General features: G+C 53.4%; 1 pseudogene; it reads right to left on the reverse strand.

The window, feature by feature from the left end:
• Positions 1-12,984: 12,984 nt before the first annotated feature.
• Positions 12,985-13,688, reverse strand: LOC123425938 (annotated as a pseudogene).
• Between the last annotated feature and the right edge of the window lie 1,232 nt (positions 13,689-14,920).

The following is a 14,920-nucleotide window of genomic DNA, read 5'->3' on the forward strand; positions in this document are numbered from 1 at the left end:
ACTGAGATCTTTGACGAATAACGGTCTCACCGGGGTTGACTTGATTCGCTGCTGGGTCGAATGGCGGATCCTTCCTCTGAGCCGCCGAGACGGCCTGATGTGCGATTTTGACGGTACCCTGGATCATCCCCAATGCTACTTCCACACAGCGTTGACGGAAAAAGACATAGTCACCATCATCAGGAAGCTGACCGGCGAACCTGCAGCGAAATGCGGCCAAATCGGCCTTAAGCCCTTCTGCAAGATCAACCCGGCACCCAAGGTATCCAAAGCTAACTCGCCCTCAATTTTTACTTCATCTGGTTTACGGTCATCATGACTTCGTGCCATATCCCCTTCCAGAAAGGTGACAAGTTCTGGTCTAGAAGACCTAAGAAACAAGCCATGAAGAGTGCTAAGCCGCCTTCCAAGAAAAACAAAGGCAAAGGCAAATCGGCCGCGGCCGAGCCATCCGAAGTCGACGAATCTCAAGCCGGCGACGCACTCTCAGAGGTACCAATCCGTCCTCATCTTCACTCGCCATTCATCACCTTTTTATCTTTTACTTATCTCTCGCTTCTTTTATAATAGAATGAAGATAACGAGAGCCAGGAAGACTCTGTCGAGGTAATTTCCGTCTCTTCCGATTCATTTCCTTCTCCACCTAAGCCGGCCCGGCGAATATGTGGAGAAGTACCTCTCTCACATCCAAATGCCCATTTGGACCCAAATTTCTTACTGAAGAAAACGCAGCACGCCTCAAAACGGAAAACGCGAAGTCATTCTGGCGACCTGACACCTGGCTTGCCAACAAGGAACAAAAGAAAACCAAGCGAGGTACCTCCTTTTCTTATGTGAGCAACCATTGTTCGTGCTGCTTTGGGTCACAGTCCTAACCCGCCAGTATTATAAATGTACCAATTCTGCAGGATTCTCCCCCCACTTCTGGCGACTCAGTGATGTCGACCCTTCCTCCAATGATCCGAGTCCCGGGGTAAATTCCTTGTCCTGATCCTTGAGAATGATACTCTTTTATGTATATTTTTTAACACGCCTATTTCTTTCATTAGGGCGCAAGCAAAGAAGAGGAAGACCAGTGGATCAAACCCTGACGCCACTCCTGAACCTCCAAAGAAAGCTATTCCGACTCAAGAGGATCCGGGTCAAAACGAGCCGACAACTCAAGCAAACCCTCCTGAGTCGCCCAAAGGATCAACGGATGTCCCTAAATCACCGGTCGTAATGGCGACAGCTGATGACCCAGATGTTGTGGTCATTACTGGTTTTGGTTTCTCCAAGCCGGCAGAGACAATCCTCTCCAAACACACAGCATCCCCTTCTCCATCAATTCTCGAGTCTGGGCCTTCCAAGGAGAAACTTTCTGACTATGCAGGTCTAGAGTTTAAAGAACTCTGTTCTGGCTTCGCAAGTCGCCTGGAAGCGAGTTACGAGATGGAAAAGAATCTGCTGAAGATGTTAAACAACAAGCATGAGGTAAAAATTTATATTCTATATTATCCTCAGTAACCCCCAAGGGCCGGGTCATCAGTAAAATGATGAGCCGGGTCTTTTAAAAGCTTCGCAACCAATAACCCCCAAGGGCCGGGTCATCAGTAAAATGATGAGCTGGGTCTTTTTAAAAGCTTCGCAACCAATAACCCCCAAGGGCCGGGTCATCAGTAAAACGATGAGCCGGGTCTTGATTTCTGTATAATTTTCCTCGAAAAATTATACATTAGCCCCCAAGTGTCAGGGGTATTGCCTTGCAATAATTCTGAGACTTGTCTCTGTTTTTAAATTTTAAACAGGAAAGCCTTGCCCAGACCGAACTGGCCCTGGGCGACTTAAAGAGAAACTTGGTTGACCAACAAGATGCCCGAGCTCAGTCGGAAGACAAATATAAGCTGGCTCTGGTTGAACTGGAGAAACTCAAGGCCGAGTTAGAAAGAACCCAGGCTGACCACAGTGCGATTTTGACGAGAGCCGAAAAAGCAGAAGCAAAACTGGCAACTGTGCAGCAGGAGCTATCCGGCTTAAAGCGTCATATTTCCAACATGACTCAAGCCATCTTTGGTAAGCTTTACCTAACTCGCCAATCTTATCCTCTTCCTTGGGCAAAATTCCTCAATGTTTAACTTACCGATTTTTTAATCACAGGCTCGAGAGTCGCCAATCTGCAAGACGACAGCGTGTTGATGCTGAAGGCGATCTATACGCTGACGGAACAGCTGTACACAGGCAGTGTGCTGACCGTCAAAGCTGTGATCGGTGCGAAGGAGCCCATAACTTCTATCAAGAAGGTGCTTGGATATCTATCCACGCTGCCTCCCCAGATCGGCGAGTTAACCCGATCAGCCGCCCGGAAGGGTGTCCTGACGGCCCTGAGTCGCTGCCTGGCGTATGCTCCAGAAATCAATTTGGAAGAAGTAGCTGCCGGTTTCCCTCAGCTTAAAGATGACGGCTCGGAATTTGTGGAGGAAGACTACCAGAAGGTTGTCAAGGACTCTCGACTGGCCGCGACTCAACTCGCCGCCAGCCTCGACTTGACAAAATATCAGGCGGCTTATGATGACAAGAATAAGAAAATCAACCCGCCAACCTTCGTGGTGACCAACCTTATCCCTCGGCGACCCAAGAACCCCTTTGACTGGGAAACGGACCTGGCATCAATCTTGACTGATGAAGACGATTTCGCCTCTTTGTCCAGATGCAATTGGGTCTTGGGTGATTTACAAATCGAAGCTGGTCAGAGCTCACGCCAGAACTTAGCGGAATAGGTTTTCCTTGAATCTGGCCCGAGAGCCATGTAATAGTCAGTACTATCTTTTGATGACATCTTCTGCAAAAAAACCCTTATACCGTTTTTTGAGGCGGTTTAAAATATTTGGTTAACCTTTATTAGAATCGCCTGAAATGCTTAACCCGCCAAGGATGAAAACCTTGAGCACATTATCTGTGAAAATAAAAGAATCACAAACAGTTTCAATGAGTAAGCAGTACGGGAAAAAATTTCCAAAGTCAAATCATAACACGAGCAATTTTGTTGGCTCATATGATCGCGACAGGGAGGGGGCGAGTCAACAAGCTCGCGCACCCACCCTTAATGCAGGTTTCGTCGGCTCATAAGGTCGCGACAGGGGGAGGCGAGTCAGAAAGCTCGTGCACCCACCCATTATGCAGGTTTCGTCGGCTCATAAGGTCGCGACAGGGGGAGGCGAGTTAGAAAGCTCATGCACCCACCCTTAATGCAGGTTTCGTCGGCTCATAAGGTCGCGACAGGGGGAGGCGAGTCAGAAAGCTCGTGCACCCACCCATTATGCAGGTTTCGTCGGCTCATAAGGTCGCGACAGGGGGAGGCGAGTCAGAAAGCTCATGCACCCACCCTTAATGCAGGTTTCGTCGGCTCATAAGGTCGCGACAGGGGGAGGCGAGTCAGAAAGTTCGTGCACCCACCCATTATGCAGGTTTCGTCGGCTCATAAGGTCGCGACAGGGGGAGGCGAGTCAGAAAGCTCGTGCACCCACCCTTAATGCAGGTTTCGTCGGCTCATAAGGTCGCGACAGGGGGAGGCGAGTCAGAAAGCTCGTGCACCCACCCTTAATGCAGGTTTCGTCGGCTCATAAGGTCGCGACAAGATATCATGAAATTGCTCTTTCTTTAAAGAAGAAGCCCCCCAAGTCAGGGAAACATTATATTATTCCATAAGGAAAACTGAAAAACTTACAAAGCATGGAGTTTTAAGAACTCAAGTGTAATAAGGCCGCAAATGGGCAATATTCCAAGGGCGAGTTGACTCAGCCCCCGTAGTTGGTCGATCAGACCGAAGATCCATCAAGTAGTAAGAACCGTTGCGGAGGTTCTTGCTGACAACGAAAGGTCCCTCCCAAGGGGGAGAAAGTTTGTGCATGCCTGTCCGATCTTGTATTAGTCGAAGCACCAAATCGCCTTCCTGGAAGGTACGACTCTTCACCCGGCGGCTATGATAACGCCGCAGATCTTGCTGATAGATCGCCGAACGAGCCGCTGCTAAGTCGCGTGCTTCTTCCAAGGCGTCCAAAGAGTCTTGACGCGCCAGCTCGTTGTCCTGCTCCACATATGCGGCGACTCTAAGAGAATCATGCCTTATGTCAGTAGGGAGAACGGCCTCTGCCCCATAGACCAAGAAGAAAGGGGTGAACCCCGTGGACCGATTCGGGGTGGTTCGGATGCTCCATAATACCGAAGGTAACTCCTCCACCCAACATCCTGGAGTTCTTTCCAGGGGAACTATGAGCCGAGGTTTGATCCCTCGCAAAACTTCCTGATTCGCCCGCTCGGCCTGTCCGTTTGACTGCGGGTGAGCAACTGCAGAGATATCAAGCCGGATATGTTCACGGTGAAAAAAATCCAGCATCGCTCCTTGGGACAGGTTAGTACCATTGTCTGTGATGATACTGTGCGGATATCCAAATCGGAAAATCAGCTTTTTCAGAAATTTTACCGCAGTCTCCGTGTCGCAAGCCCCAACTGGCTCCGCCTCAATCCACTTAGTGAATTTATCAACCGCCACTAATAAGTGAGTTTTCTTGTTGGAGGACATCTTAAAGGGACCGACCATGTCCAACCCCCAAACCGTGAAAGGCCAAGTAATAGGGATCATCCTCAATTCTTGAGCCGGCACATGAGCCTGTCTCCCGTAGCGTTGGCACCCCTCACACCGCCGTACTATATCTTCTGCGTCTGCGTGAGCCGTCAACCAAAAGAAACTGTGTCGAAAAGCTTTTGACACCAAAGAACGTGACCCGGCGTGATGTCCGCAGTCTCTAGAATGGATGTCATTAAGGATCGTGCATCCTTCCTCGGAGGAGACGCACCGCTGAAAGACCCCTGAAGCACTTCGTTTATATAGCTCGCCATTAATGATGACCATGGACTTGCTACGCCGAACAATCTGGCGAGCCAAGACTTCGTCAATGGGTAACTCGCCATGGGCAAGGTAAGCTAGATAAGGAAGAGCCCAATCCGGAGCGATATGGAGAGCCGCCACAAGCTGAGACTCGGGATCTGGGATCGCCAATTCCTCCTCCGTGGGTACAGTAACGGATGGTTTATGCAAGATATCCAAGAAGACATTAGGGGGGACCGGTTTTCTCTGTGAGCCGAGTCGCGAGAGGGCATCAGCTGCTTCATTGAGTCGCCGATCAACATGATCAACCTGGTATCCATGAAAGTAGCCCGCCACGTCAGATACGGCTCGTGTGTAAGCCGCCATCATAGGATCTCGAGAATCCCAGGTGCCCGAAACCTGTTGCGCCACCAGATCTGAGTCCCCAAAACATCTGACTCGGGTTAGGTTCATCTCTTTTGCTAGTCGCAAACCGTGGAGCAGAGCTTCATACTCTGCCGCATTATTTGTGCAAGGGAACATGAGCCGGAGGACGTAGCAGAACTTATCTCCTTGAGGGGATATCAACACCACACCAGCCCCCGAGCCCTCCAACTGCCTGGATCCATCAAAATAAATAGTCCAATAGGTAAGGTCAGGGCGATCTTCCGGAGCCTGAAGCTCCGTCCAATCATTGACGAAATCAACCAGCGCCTGGGACTTGATGGCCGTGCGGGGGGTATACTGTATGTGATGTGATCCAAGTTCTATCGCCCACTTGGCGATTCGCCCTGTTGCCTCGCGGTTTTGGATGACGTCGCCGAGGGGCGCGGAACTGACCACGGTGATTGGGTGTTCTTGGAAATAATGTTTAAGCTTCCGACTCGCCATGAACACTACGTAGACCAGTTTTTGCCAATGGGGGTACCGTTGTTTGGAGAGAGTTAACACCTCACTGATAAAGTACACTGGGCGTTGTACCGGGTATTCCTTTCCTTCCTCTTTTCTTTCGACGACCACGGCCACGCTGACCGCTTTGGAATTCGCGGTGATATAGAGGAGCATGGGCTCCTTTTCAGTCGGGGCCGCCAGGACCGGCGGGTTAACCAGCTGACGTTTCAAGGCCTGAAGTGCCTCGTCGGCTTCTTCTGTCCACACGAATCGGTCAGACTTCCTCAACACTTGATAGAGCGGAATCACCTTTTCTCCGAGGCGGCTCACGAAACGACTGAGAGCCGCGATGCGACCCGCCAATCGCTGGACTTGGTTAACGTTCGTCGGCTTGCCGAGGGAGGCAACCGCTTCAATTTTGTCCGGGTTAGCCTCGATGCCGCGCTCCGATACCAAGAAACCCAGTAGTTTTCCCGTAGGTACGCCGAAAACGCACTTGGTAGGATTTAGCTTCATCTGATATACCCGTAAATTATCAAAGGTTTCCTTAAGGTCTTCCAGAAGTGTCTCCTCCCGGCGGGTCTTGATAACAATGTCGTCAACATAAGCATGGACGTTGCGGCCAATTTGGCTGTGGAGACAATTCTGGATGCAACGTTGGTAAGTCGCCCCTGCGCTCTTGAGCCCGAACGGCATGGACACATAGCAAAAGGCCCCGAAGGGAGTTATAAAAGCAGTCTTTTCTTGATCTTCCACAGCCATTTTGATCTGATGATAACCTGAGTAAGCGTCCAAAAAGCACAATCGTTCGCATCCCGCCACCGAGTCAATGATTTGGTCGATGCGGGGAAGAGCGAAAGGATCCTTGGGGCAAGCTCTGTTGAGGTCCATATAGTCAATGCACATACGGAAGGTGCCATTCTTCTTGAGTACTAACACCGGGTTAGCTAGCCATTTGGGGTGAAAGACTTCCACGATGAACCCGGCGGCTAAAAGACGGGCGACTTCCTCTCCAATCGCCTTCCGTCGCTCCTCGTTAAACCGGCGGACGTACTGTTGAACAGGTTTGTCTTTTGGGTCAATATTAAGATGGTGCTCAGCGAATTCTCTCGGTACACCCGGCATGTCAGAGGGTTTCCATGCGAAGATGTCCCGATTCTCACGGATGAATTCGATGAGCGTGCTTTCCTATTTGGGGTCCAGACCTGTCCCAATGGTAAACTACTTGGATGAATCGCCAGGGACGAAGTCGACTGTCTTCGTGTCATCCGTTGGTTTGAACTTGAGGGGCGACTCGGAGTCTGTAGTTGGTTTTTTGAGTGGTGTCATGTCCGCCGGGTCAACATTGGCCCGGTGGTTCTTGAGTTCTTCCGTCGCGCAGGCGACTTCCGCGTAGGCTGCGTCTCCTTCCTCACACTCTTTTGCAATCCTTCTATCTCCGTCGACCGTGATAGGCCCTTTAGGGCCAGGCATTTTGAGTTTGAGGTAGACGTAGCATCGGCGGGCCATGAAGCAAGCGTAAGCCGGTCGTCCAAACAGCGCATGGTACGGGCTTTTTAATTTGACCACCTCGAAGACCAGAGACTCCGACCTGTAGTTTTGTGCAGTTCCAAACGCTACTGAGAGTCTGACTCGGCCAATCGGATAAGCGGATTTTCCCGGGACGATGCCGTGGAAAACTGTGGTTGAAGGCATCAAGTCTTTCTCTAATAGATTCATCCTCCGGAAGGTGTCGAAGTATAGGATATTAATGCTGCTGCCGCCATCCATCAGTACTTTCGATAGAGTGTAACCCGCCACTTGGGGTGCCACGACCAAGGCCAGGTCGCCCGGGTTATCTATTCTCGGCGGGTGATCCTCTCTGCTCCATGTTATGGTCTGTTCGGACCAGTGGAGATATCTGGGAACTGCCGGCTCAATTACGCTGTACGCCCGGTGATTTACCTTTTTATCACGCCTGCAAGCATTAGTGGTGAAAACATGATATTGCCCATTACTTAGCTGTTTAGGATTGTTGCGGAAGCCCCCATGGTCATCCTGGTCCTGCGGAGCCCCCTGCGGGGGTTGCTGCTGGAAGACTCCCGGCGGGTTGTACCGCCGGTGGTGGTGCACCGGGTACTGGCCGCCGCCTGGCTGCGGCCCCCCCTGAGCCTCCTGTTCGGGAAAACCGCCGAAGGGGTTGTGCCTTTGGTTGGGCGCGGCGAGTTGGTCTTGGCGACGGTTCGGGTCTTCGTTCTGGCTCTTCTTGATTGCCTCGGCCCGAAACTCCCGCATCACGAAGCAGTTCTCCCAGGAGTGACTCGCCAGGCCATCGGCCGTGGCGTGGCGTGGTGGGGGCAAGGGCCTTTGAGCAGTTCTTCGTAGTTGCGCGGTCTTTTCCCACTGAAGCCTCGATTCTTCTTTTTGCCGTCGTTGGCGTTAGTGTTGGCAACCAGATCCGAGGGCTCCTCATGCGGTCTACGTTTGCCGTTGGTCCCCTGGTTATGGCGGTTGCGGCCCTGGAGGCGGGCATGCTTATTCGTTGAATCGCCCTTCTTGGGCGAGCTACCCTTGCCATCCTCGCCGAGATCCTTGGTATCGTCGGCTTCGGCGTACCTAGTGAGGGTATCCATCAGCTCGCCCATATCCTGAACTTTCCGTTTAAGTCGCCCCAGCTTCTGGACCAGCGGTTCGTAGTGGCAGTTGTGCTCGAGGATAAGCACGGCTTGCGTTGCCGTGATGCCATCCGATGAATGGATAATTTCCGCGACTCGCCGCGACCAATGATGCGCCGACTCATCCGGGCGTTGAACGCAGTAGTGCAAGTCGACGATTGTCATCGGTCGTTTACAGGTTCCCCGGAAGTTCTTGATAAAACGCTCCTTTAACTCGGCCCAGGACTGGATAGAGTTTGGGGGTAAATTTTTCAACCAAGTGCGTGCCGATCCCTCGAGCATCATGGTGAAATATCTGGCGCAAACCGCCTCGTTTACGTCGAGCATGTCCATGGCGATCTCATAGCCCTCGATCCAAGATGTCGGTTCGAGATCTGGTGTGTAATTTGGCACCTTTCTTGGTCCTTTGAAATCCTTGGGCATTCTTTCGTTTCGAAGGGCCAGGGACAAGCAGGGCACCCCGACTCGCCCTCCGGTCCCCACGGGAGGAGTCTGAGCCTCCTGAGTGTTGGGTGGACCTCTGTCCGGCGGGTCCCGCTCGGGCGGGTTGTCCTGCGGGGGGTGTCGTGGGGCGATGTTTACGGCCGGCTGATCCTCCGGCCAACCCCTGGTATAGCTCGCCTGGGGGGTGGAGTGCAGTCGCTCGGGGCTGTGTGAGAATTGGGCGTTTTGTACCACCGCTGTTTTCAACATCTCGATGGCGTTCATTGCTTCGATCTCAGCTGGGGTGTTGCCATGGATCGGGAGAGACTCCGGATGGCGAGTTGCAGCGAGCACGTTATCCACCGGGTTAGAGAAGTGGCCTCGGGGGGTGCGGAACCGAGGGATTTGATCCTCAGTTGGCTGAATCGGCGGGTTAGGAGGGCGGCCCATCCCTCCTGCTGGAGTGGCTCCCATCCCGGGCGTCTGGGGAGTGTCGAACAGGCGAGTCGGATTGAGATCGTGGGGTAGGCGTCCTTGGTGCCTCCGCTGATGGACAGCGTCGGATGCGCGCTGCTGTCTTTCGAGCCGCCAATTGTCGGTGTTCAGCCGCATCCTTTCGGCCGTAATCTGGGCCTGTCGAGTTTCCATCCTGGCGGACTCCGTCTCAGCATCCTGATGGGCCTTTGCCACCGCCTCCCTCAGTTTCGCTATCTCCGCATTTACCTCTCCTTGGTTCTCCGGCGTGAGGGGGGTCGACATTAGCCTTGTGATTTCTGCCGCTAGGTCCACTAGGACTGCTGACGCACTTCCGGACGTCCCGCCGGTTCCATCGCCTCCGGCGGGGTTCGGTGCGGGTTGAGTCGCCCCAGCCATGTAGATGGCGATCTGGCAGCAGGTTCGATCGAGGATTTCCGGATCCATGGCCAGTGACAAGCCCCCAAGACCGTCTCCGTGGAGGGACTGGATGGAATTGGACTCGCCCATGGATGACTCGTCGTCAGAGTTGACGGGGGTGACCTCCTGAGCCGCTGCGCGCTCTGGTTCCTCCGATCCCTGTGTGAAGCCCACAAAGACCGGGCGGGTCAGATTCCGGGTTATGACTGGGTGAACGTACCTGGCCGGCTCGATGATGTCGGAGGAGGTGTCCGGCTCAGGAGCGGGTGACCCGATCATGCCGACGAAGACGTTGATCTTGCCGAAGGGGACCCTGTAGCCTGATTCGAGAGAATTTGCTTCAGGTCCCCATCGCCTGTTGTCGATGTAGGCTATGCCGCGTCGGCTCCAAGTCATGAGCGCCGCCGCATAACTCCCAGACCCTGGTAGGGCTCCCTTTGAGAACTCAACTCCACCGTGCGCAGGCCCCACGGTGGGCGCCAACTGTCGTGGTTTTGTCATGGCAGATGTCCTCGTGAAAGGACTTAGTACTGGAGCCATCGCACCTTGGTGGCGACTCAAAGGGGTTAAACGGGAGAGACACGGCGATTTACCCAGGTTCGGCCCCTCGAATAGAGGTAATAGCCTACGTCCTGCTTCGTGTGTATTGATGTGGATTCGATTACAAGGAAGGCGTAACTCGCCCTAACCTAGCACTCGATGATTTCTAACTTCCCTCTCCCCCTCCAGACTCGCCTTTATATATAGGTCGAAGCCTTAGGGTTTATAAGAGTCCCAGCCGGTTTACAAACCGTGACCACCGCGGTCTCTAAGTCGCCGTCTTGCGAACCCAGAGTCCTTCCACAAATCACAACCATCCTGTGACTTCGAACCGCCCGGACAGAGGCCCAACTAGCCTTAAAGGATGAATCGCCTTCACAGTGACCCGGCCCATATTTGGCGGGTCATAACTGCAGGCAATATCCCCAACAAGCCCCCTTTGACGTTCGAGCGGCTCTGCGTCGCCAAGACCGGGCCCCACACATTTCCCAACCGCCGTTGCTTGCGACCGAATGGACGAACGCAGCTACGGGGTCAAGACGTGCCACCCCTGATAACGACCAAATGTCCGTGGACGGCATCAAAGGTGGTAGGTGGCCTTATGACCGGTAAGGCCCCTGAGGCTCGATGCTCATGAGCCCCCTTTTGATGCTCAAGTGGCCCCCATTTCATCATGTTGATTGTGGACCTAGGGAACCGTGGTGCCTCCCCAGGTCCATCGACGGGGCGACGCGCTCCAGCCGGAGCCCCCGATCGAGGGGGATAGATCGCGCAAAGATGCAACCAAGGCAAGATGTCAGATCGCCGATTGAATGTAGCAGAAGTTACGGAAGCATGCGTAAATAATACGATGGGCAGAGGTGTGCCCTGAACACTTGAATTTCATGAGGCCAGCATACACCCCCTAGAGCAGTGAACCAAAAAATTACCTCGCATAGCATCTTCGCGCCTGAGGGGCGCCTCATGAGGCCCGTCCCTCGGTGCCCACACCAACACCATAGTCGCCTCGGGTGACCCGTGCCACTTGTGTCTTGATGCTTTCTTTGACTCGTCCTCCTAAGTCTGGGAACCCGGTTCTTCGCAGTTCCTCCGTGGGGGCGGCGGCTGGCATCATGTCCTGTGGCTTGGGGCGCCTCCCTGCCCACACCTCTTGGTCCCAATGCTCCTCCATTGGGAGCCCTAGGGTGCGGCTCATGGGGGACCCCCAGAGTGTTCCCTACTCCTGAGGAGGACTGGCGCCTGGGGTGGACACGTGAGGCTCTTCCTCGATGGGATGGTCAAGTGGTGTTACATAACACGGTACGTAAGGCTCCACGTAGGTGTTCGATCAACCTCGAAAGTCGTTCAGTAGCGCGATGGTGGCGGTCCCTCTCTGCAGCGAGGGGAGGTCCCCCCCCCCCGGGGTCGTGTTGCTTGGACTTCTTCTTGTGATGTGCCTCTGCACGAAGTCGCTTGTTCCTGTTGCCGCCGTTAGGTGGTCTCGGCATTGCTCGGTGCAGACTCCCCCCTTGGTACCCTGGCATGTCTACATTGCCGTGGTTCACCTGCGCTGACGCCTTTGCCGCCCGCTGCTGGCTGTGCCTGAGGGAGCGCTCCTGCCTGGCCGCCCCGGGTTGTCGGGGGCCGACCTAGTCTTGGTGATGCGCGTTGGTGTATGCATCGAACGTCATGCCGTTCTGTTCACGCCCCTCGTGGTTACCGGCATGCTGTGCCTCGAGGCTGGCCACCGGAATCTAGAGGAGGAGAAGGGCAGCATGCGATGCATCTCTCTCGGCCCCGTCCAGCACCGGAGGGGCCCTGCTGCTTGCATGCCTGAGGGCCGGCAGGAGGTACGAGCCCCTGGTGCCTGGCACCTATGGCTCTGAGGAAGAGTGGGGTCAGATGGCCTTCTGAGCGATGGCGATCAGCTCTGTGATGTGGTCCGCCCAGGCATCGAAGCCCCCTTGCATCGGTCGTTGGCGGAGCATCTCGCTCGCCATCTACAGTGCGTCGTGCCCGCTGAGGTCCCCCAAGTTGATGCAGTGCGTCGTGCCCGCTGAGGTCCCCCAAGTTGATGCAGCGCGTCGTGCCCGCTGAGGTCCCCCAAGTTGATGCAGCGCGTCATGGATGTCGGGGGTGCCGCCCAGCCGCCGTGCGCCTGAGTGGCGCAGGTGATTGCAATGGTGGAGATGATGTTGACGATCTGGTACGAGCCTCCTGGTACCACAACACCGGTACACGTACTTCTGGTCGTTGTGGTATGATGGTTGGAAGCCAGCTCGACCATGCTTGAATAAGCTTGTTGGGCGCCGGTCATCGGAGTAGCAGGGCTTAGGGAAGACGAAGCTTGGAGAAGACCTTGACATGCCCCCTACCTGGCGCGCCAAATGTTGGATTTCGGGCTCCGCAAAATCCTAAAGATTCAAACTCAGGGGCGTGTACGAAGATCTCTCGCGGGCTCGCCTCACCCAACTCGCTACTCGTTTGGGATGGGAGAGAACTCACTCGATGGTGAGGAAGACACATAACATAGCAGTTTAGCCAGGCTCGGGCCGCTGAGAAGCATAATACCCTACTCCTACTTTGGTGGATTGCCTCTCATGGAAGTTGGTGGATGAACTAGTAGAGTGTTCGAGGGCCTCCGGAGGCTGGGTGGCCTTTGTGTGGTGCCGGTGGGTGAATGAATGAATCTCCCCCCTCTACGAAGTAATCCATCCTCTATATATAGTGGTGGCCTGGGTCTTCTTCCCTTATCGCAAGGTCAGGAAGGGATCCCACAACGGCCAATTTTGAAGGGGAATAGGGGGACATCCTCCCCCTGTCCAAAGGTGGTCTTCGCCTGCAAAGTGGCCGCCAGCGCTCTAGGGATGGGTCCAGGCATGACGTCTGTCCTGCTGGCGGGCGGCGACGGCCTTGTTGCACCAGAAAGAAAACCTTTGGAAGATGCCTTGGGAACCCGCGAACGTCCTTCCCTCCTTTCCACGAAAGGGGAAGCCGCACCATCCTGCAATCTACTGCTCACCTGTCATTTCCCCGCGTCATCTTGCGTGAGGTCGGTTCTCACCTTGGAATATCCGCCGCTCCGGAGGGGTCCTGAGGAGGCCCCCTGCGAGTCTTTATGTTGTTCCTCCTTGCAAGGCTTGGCCCCTCGCGAGGGCCTTGCCTTGAGTGGTGTAGGGCCTGTTGGGTTTTGGTCGATGAAGTGGGCCAACCCTGGGCCGCAGGAAGGCAGGTCTGGGTACCCCCATGCCAAGGATGCCGACAAAAACAACAATGTACATGTCGTACCTTCGGTTAAGATAATAAAGCGGTAGAATTAATCCTCGAAAAGAAAAACAATACACGCCCCCGTGATCTGTGCGAGCAGATATGATTTGACAGGATGCATGCAAGCAGGTTACCATGCAGGCTGACGGGGATGCATACAGGAAGGTCTGTGAATTGTTGGTAGGCATGTTCTCCATGCAGTCTCACACGGAGATGTGTCATCACGCGTATGAATTGATGGTACGCATGCCAGCAGTCCGCCACGCAGGATCACCGGGAGGCGAGCCATCCCTAACCGCCACCCGCCTCTCTCCTAACTGCTCTATAGTAATAGCGTTCGAGCCGCTGGTTTTAATAGGTGCCCGCACTCACCATTCTCGTTACACATACACACACAATCCTCTCTTCCCCTGCATCCTCTTCGCCACTCTCAGTCGTCATTAGCAGCCTCGCCTAAGTGCACCATGGGAGGGAGTGACCACGTCGGGGCCAGCAAAGCACGTGAGCACATCGTGAAGGTGGGCACAGATACTGTTGTCGCCACAGATGATGTGTCGTGCGAACAACATCGTGGCCTTCACGTCGTCGCCGCCATCGTTCTTCCCCAGCCGGAGCCGGTGGTCCCTAGCAAATCTGATGACCACTCGGGTGATGACAACGACTCCGACAGAGAACCGATTGGTCGTCTATACCCATTTTTTGGTAAGTATATCATAGGTAGATTTTTCTTGTTACACACTCTCTATAGAAATGATTTTGCAAATAATCTGACTAGATTAAGTGATTGTGCTAATAATTCATAGACGGATCTTACAATCCATTTGAATGTCCTTCATAGATGACTGCCATTTTTCTGACTTGTAGTAGTATTTACTTGAATGTTCTTATATTTTTCTCAGAATTATCAGTTTGTGCATTTAAGGCATGCATGAATTAAATATGTTGCACTAAGTTCTGTGCTCTCAGTTTATGCATTTATTTCATCAATATCACCTCAGGATTTAGGTCACGTTGCCACATGATATATTATGTTTCATAAACTCTGCCTTGCTGAATTCACATTATAAAATATACCATCGTCACATTTTTTACTATATTTATAGGTGCTATCTCACGATGTCGACAACGAGGATGAAGACGTCCAGGAGAGGTTCAAGAGGCAAACGCTTAGGGAGCTTAAGGCTGGAAAGCATAACAGGCATGTCTGGAAGAATGGGGCTATGGATGCCTGTTTTGCAACCATAATATTAACAATGCACATTCTAGTGTTCTCATGCATGCAAGAGGACGAGCCATTTGCTCCTTCAAGTAGAAGTATTCTCACGGGATGGTGCACGCCGCGTATGCCCAGTTCCTAGAGAATCTTAATGATCAAGCATGAAGATGAGATGTTTGATTCAATTTATCTAGTTTGTGTGTATTATATCTA

The sequence above is a fragment of the Hordeum vulgare genome, chromosome 2H, assembly GCF_904849725.1.
Source record: "Hordeum vulgare subsp. vulgare chromosome 2H, MorexV3_pseudomolecules_assembly, whole genome shotgun sequence".
In the NCBI taxonomy this organism is placed as follows: domain Eukaryota; kingdom Viridiplantae; phylum Streptophyta; class Magnoliopsida; order Poales; family Poaceae; genus Hordeum; species Hordeum vulgare.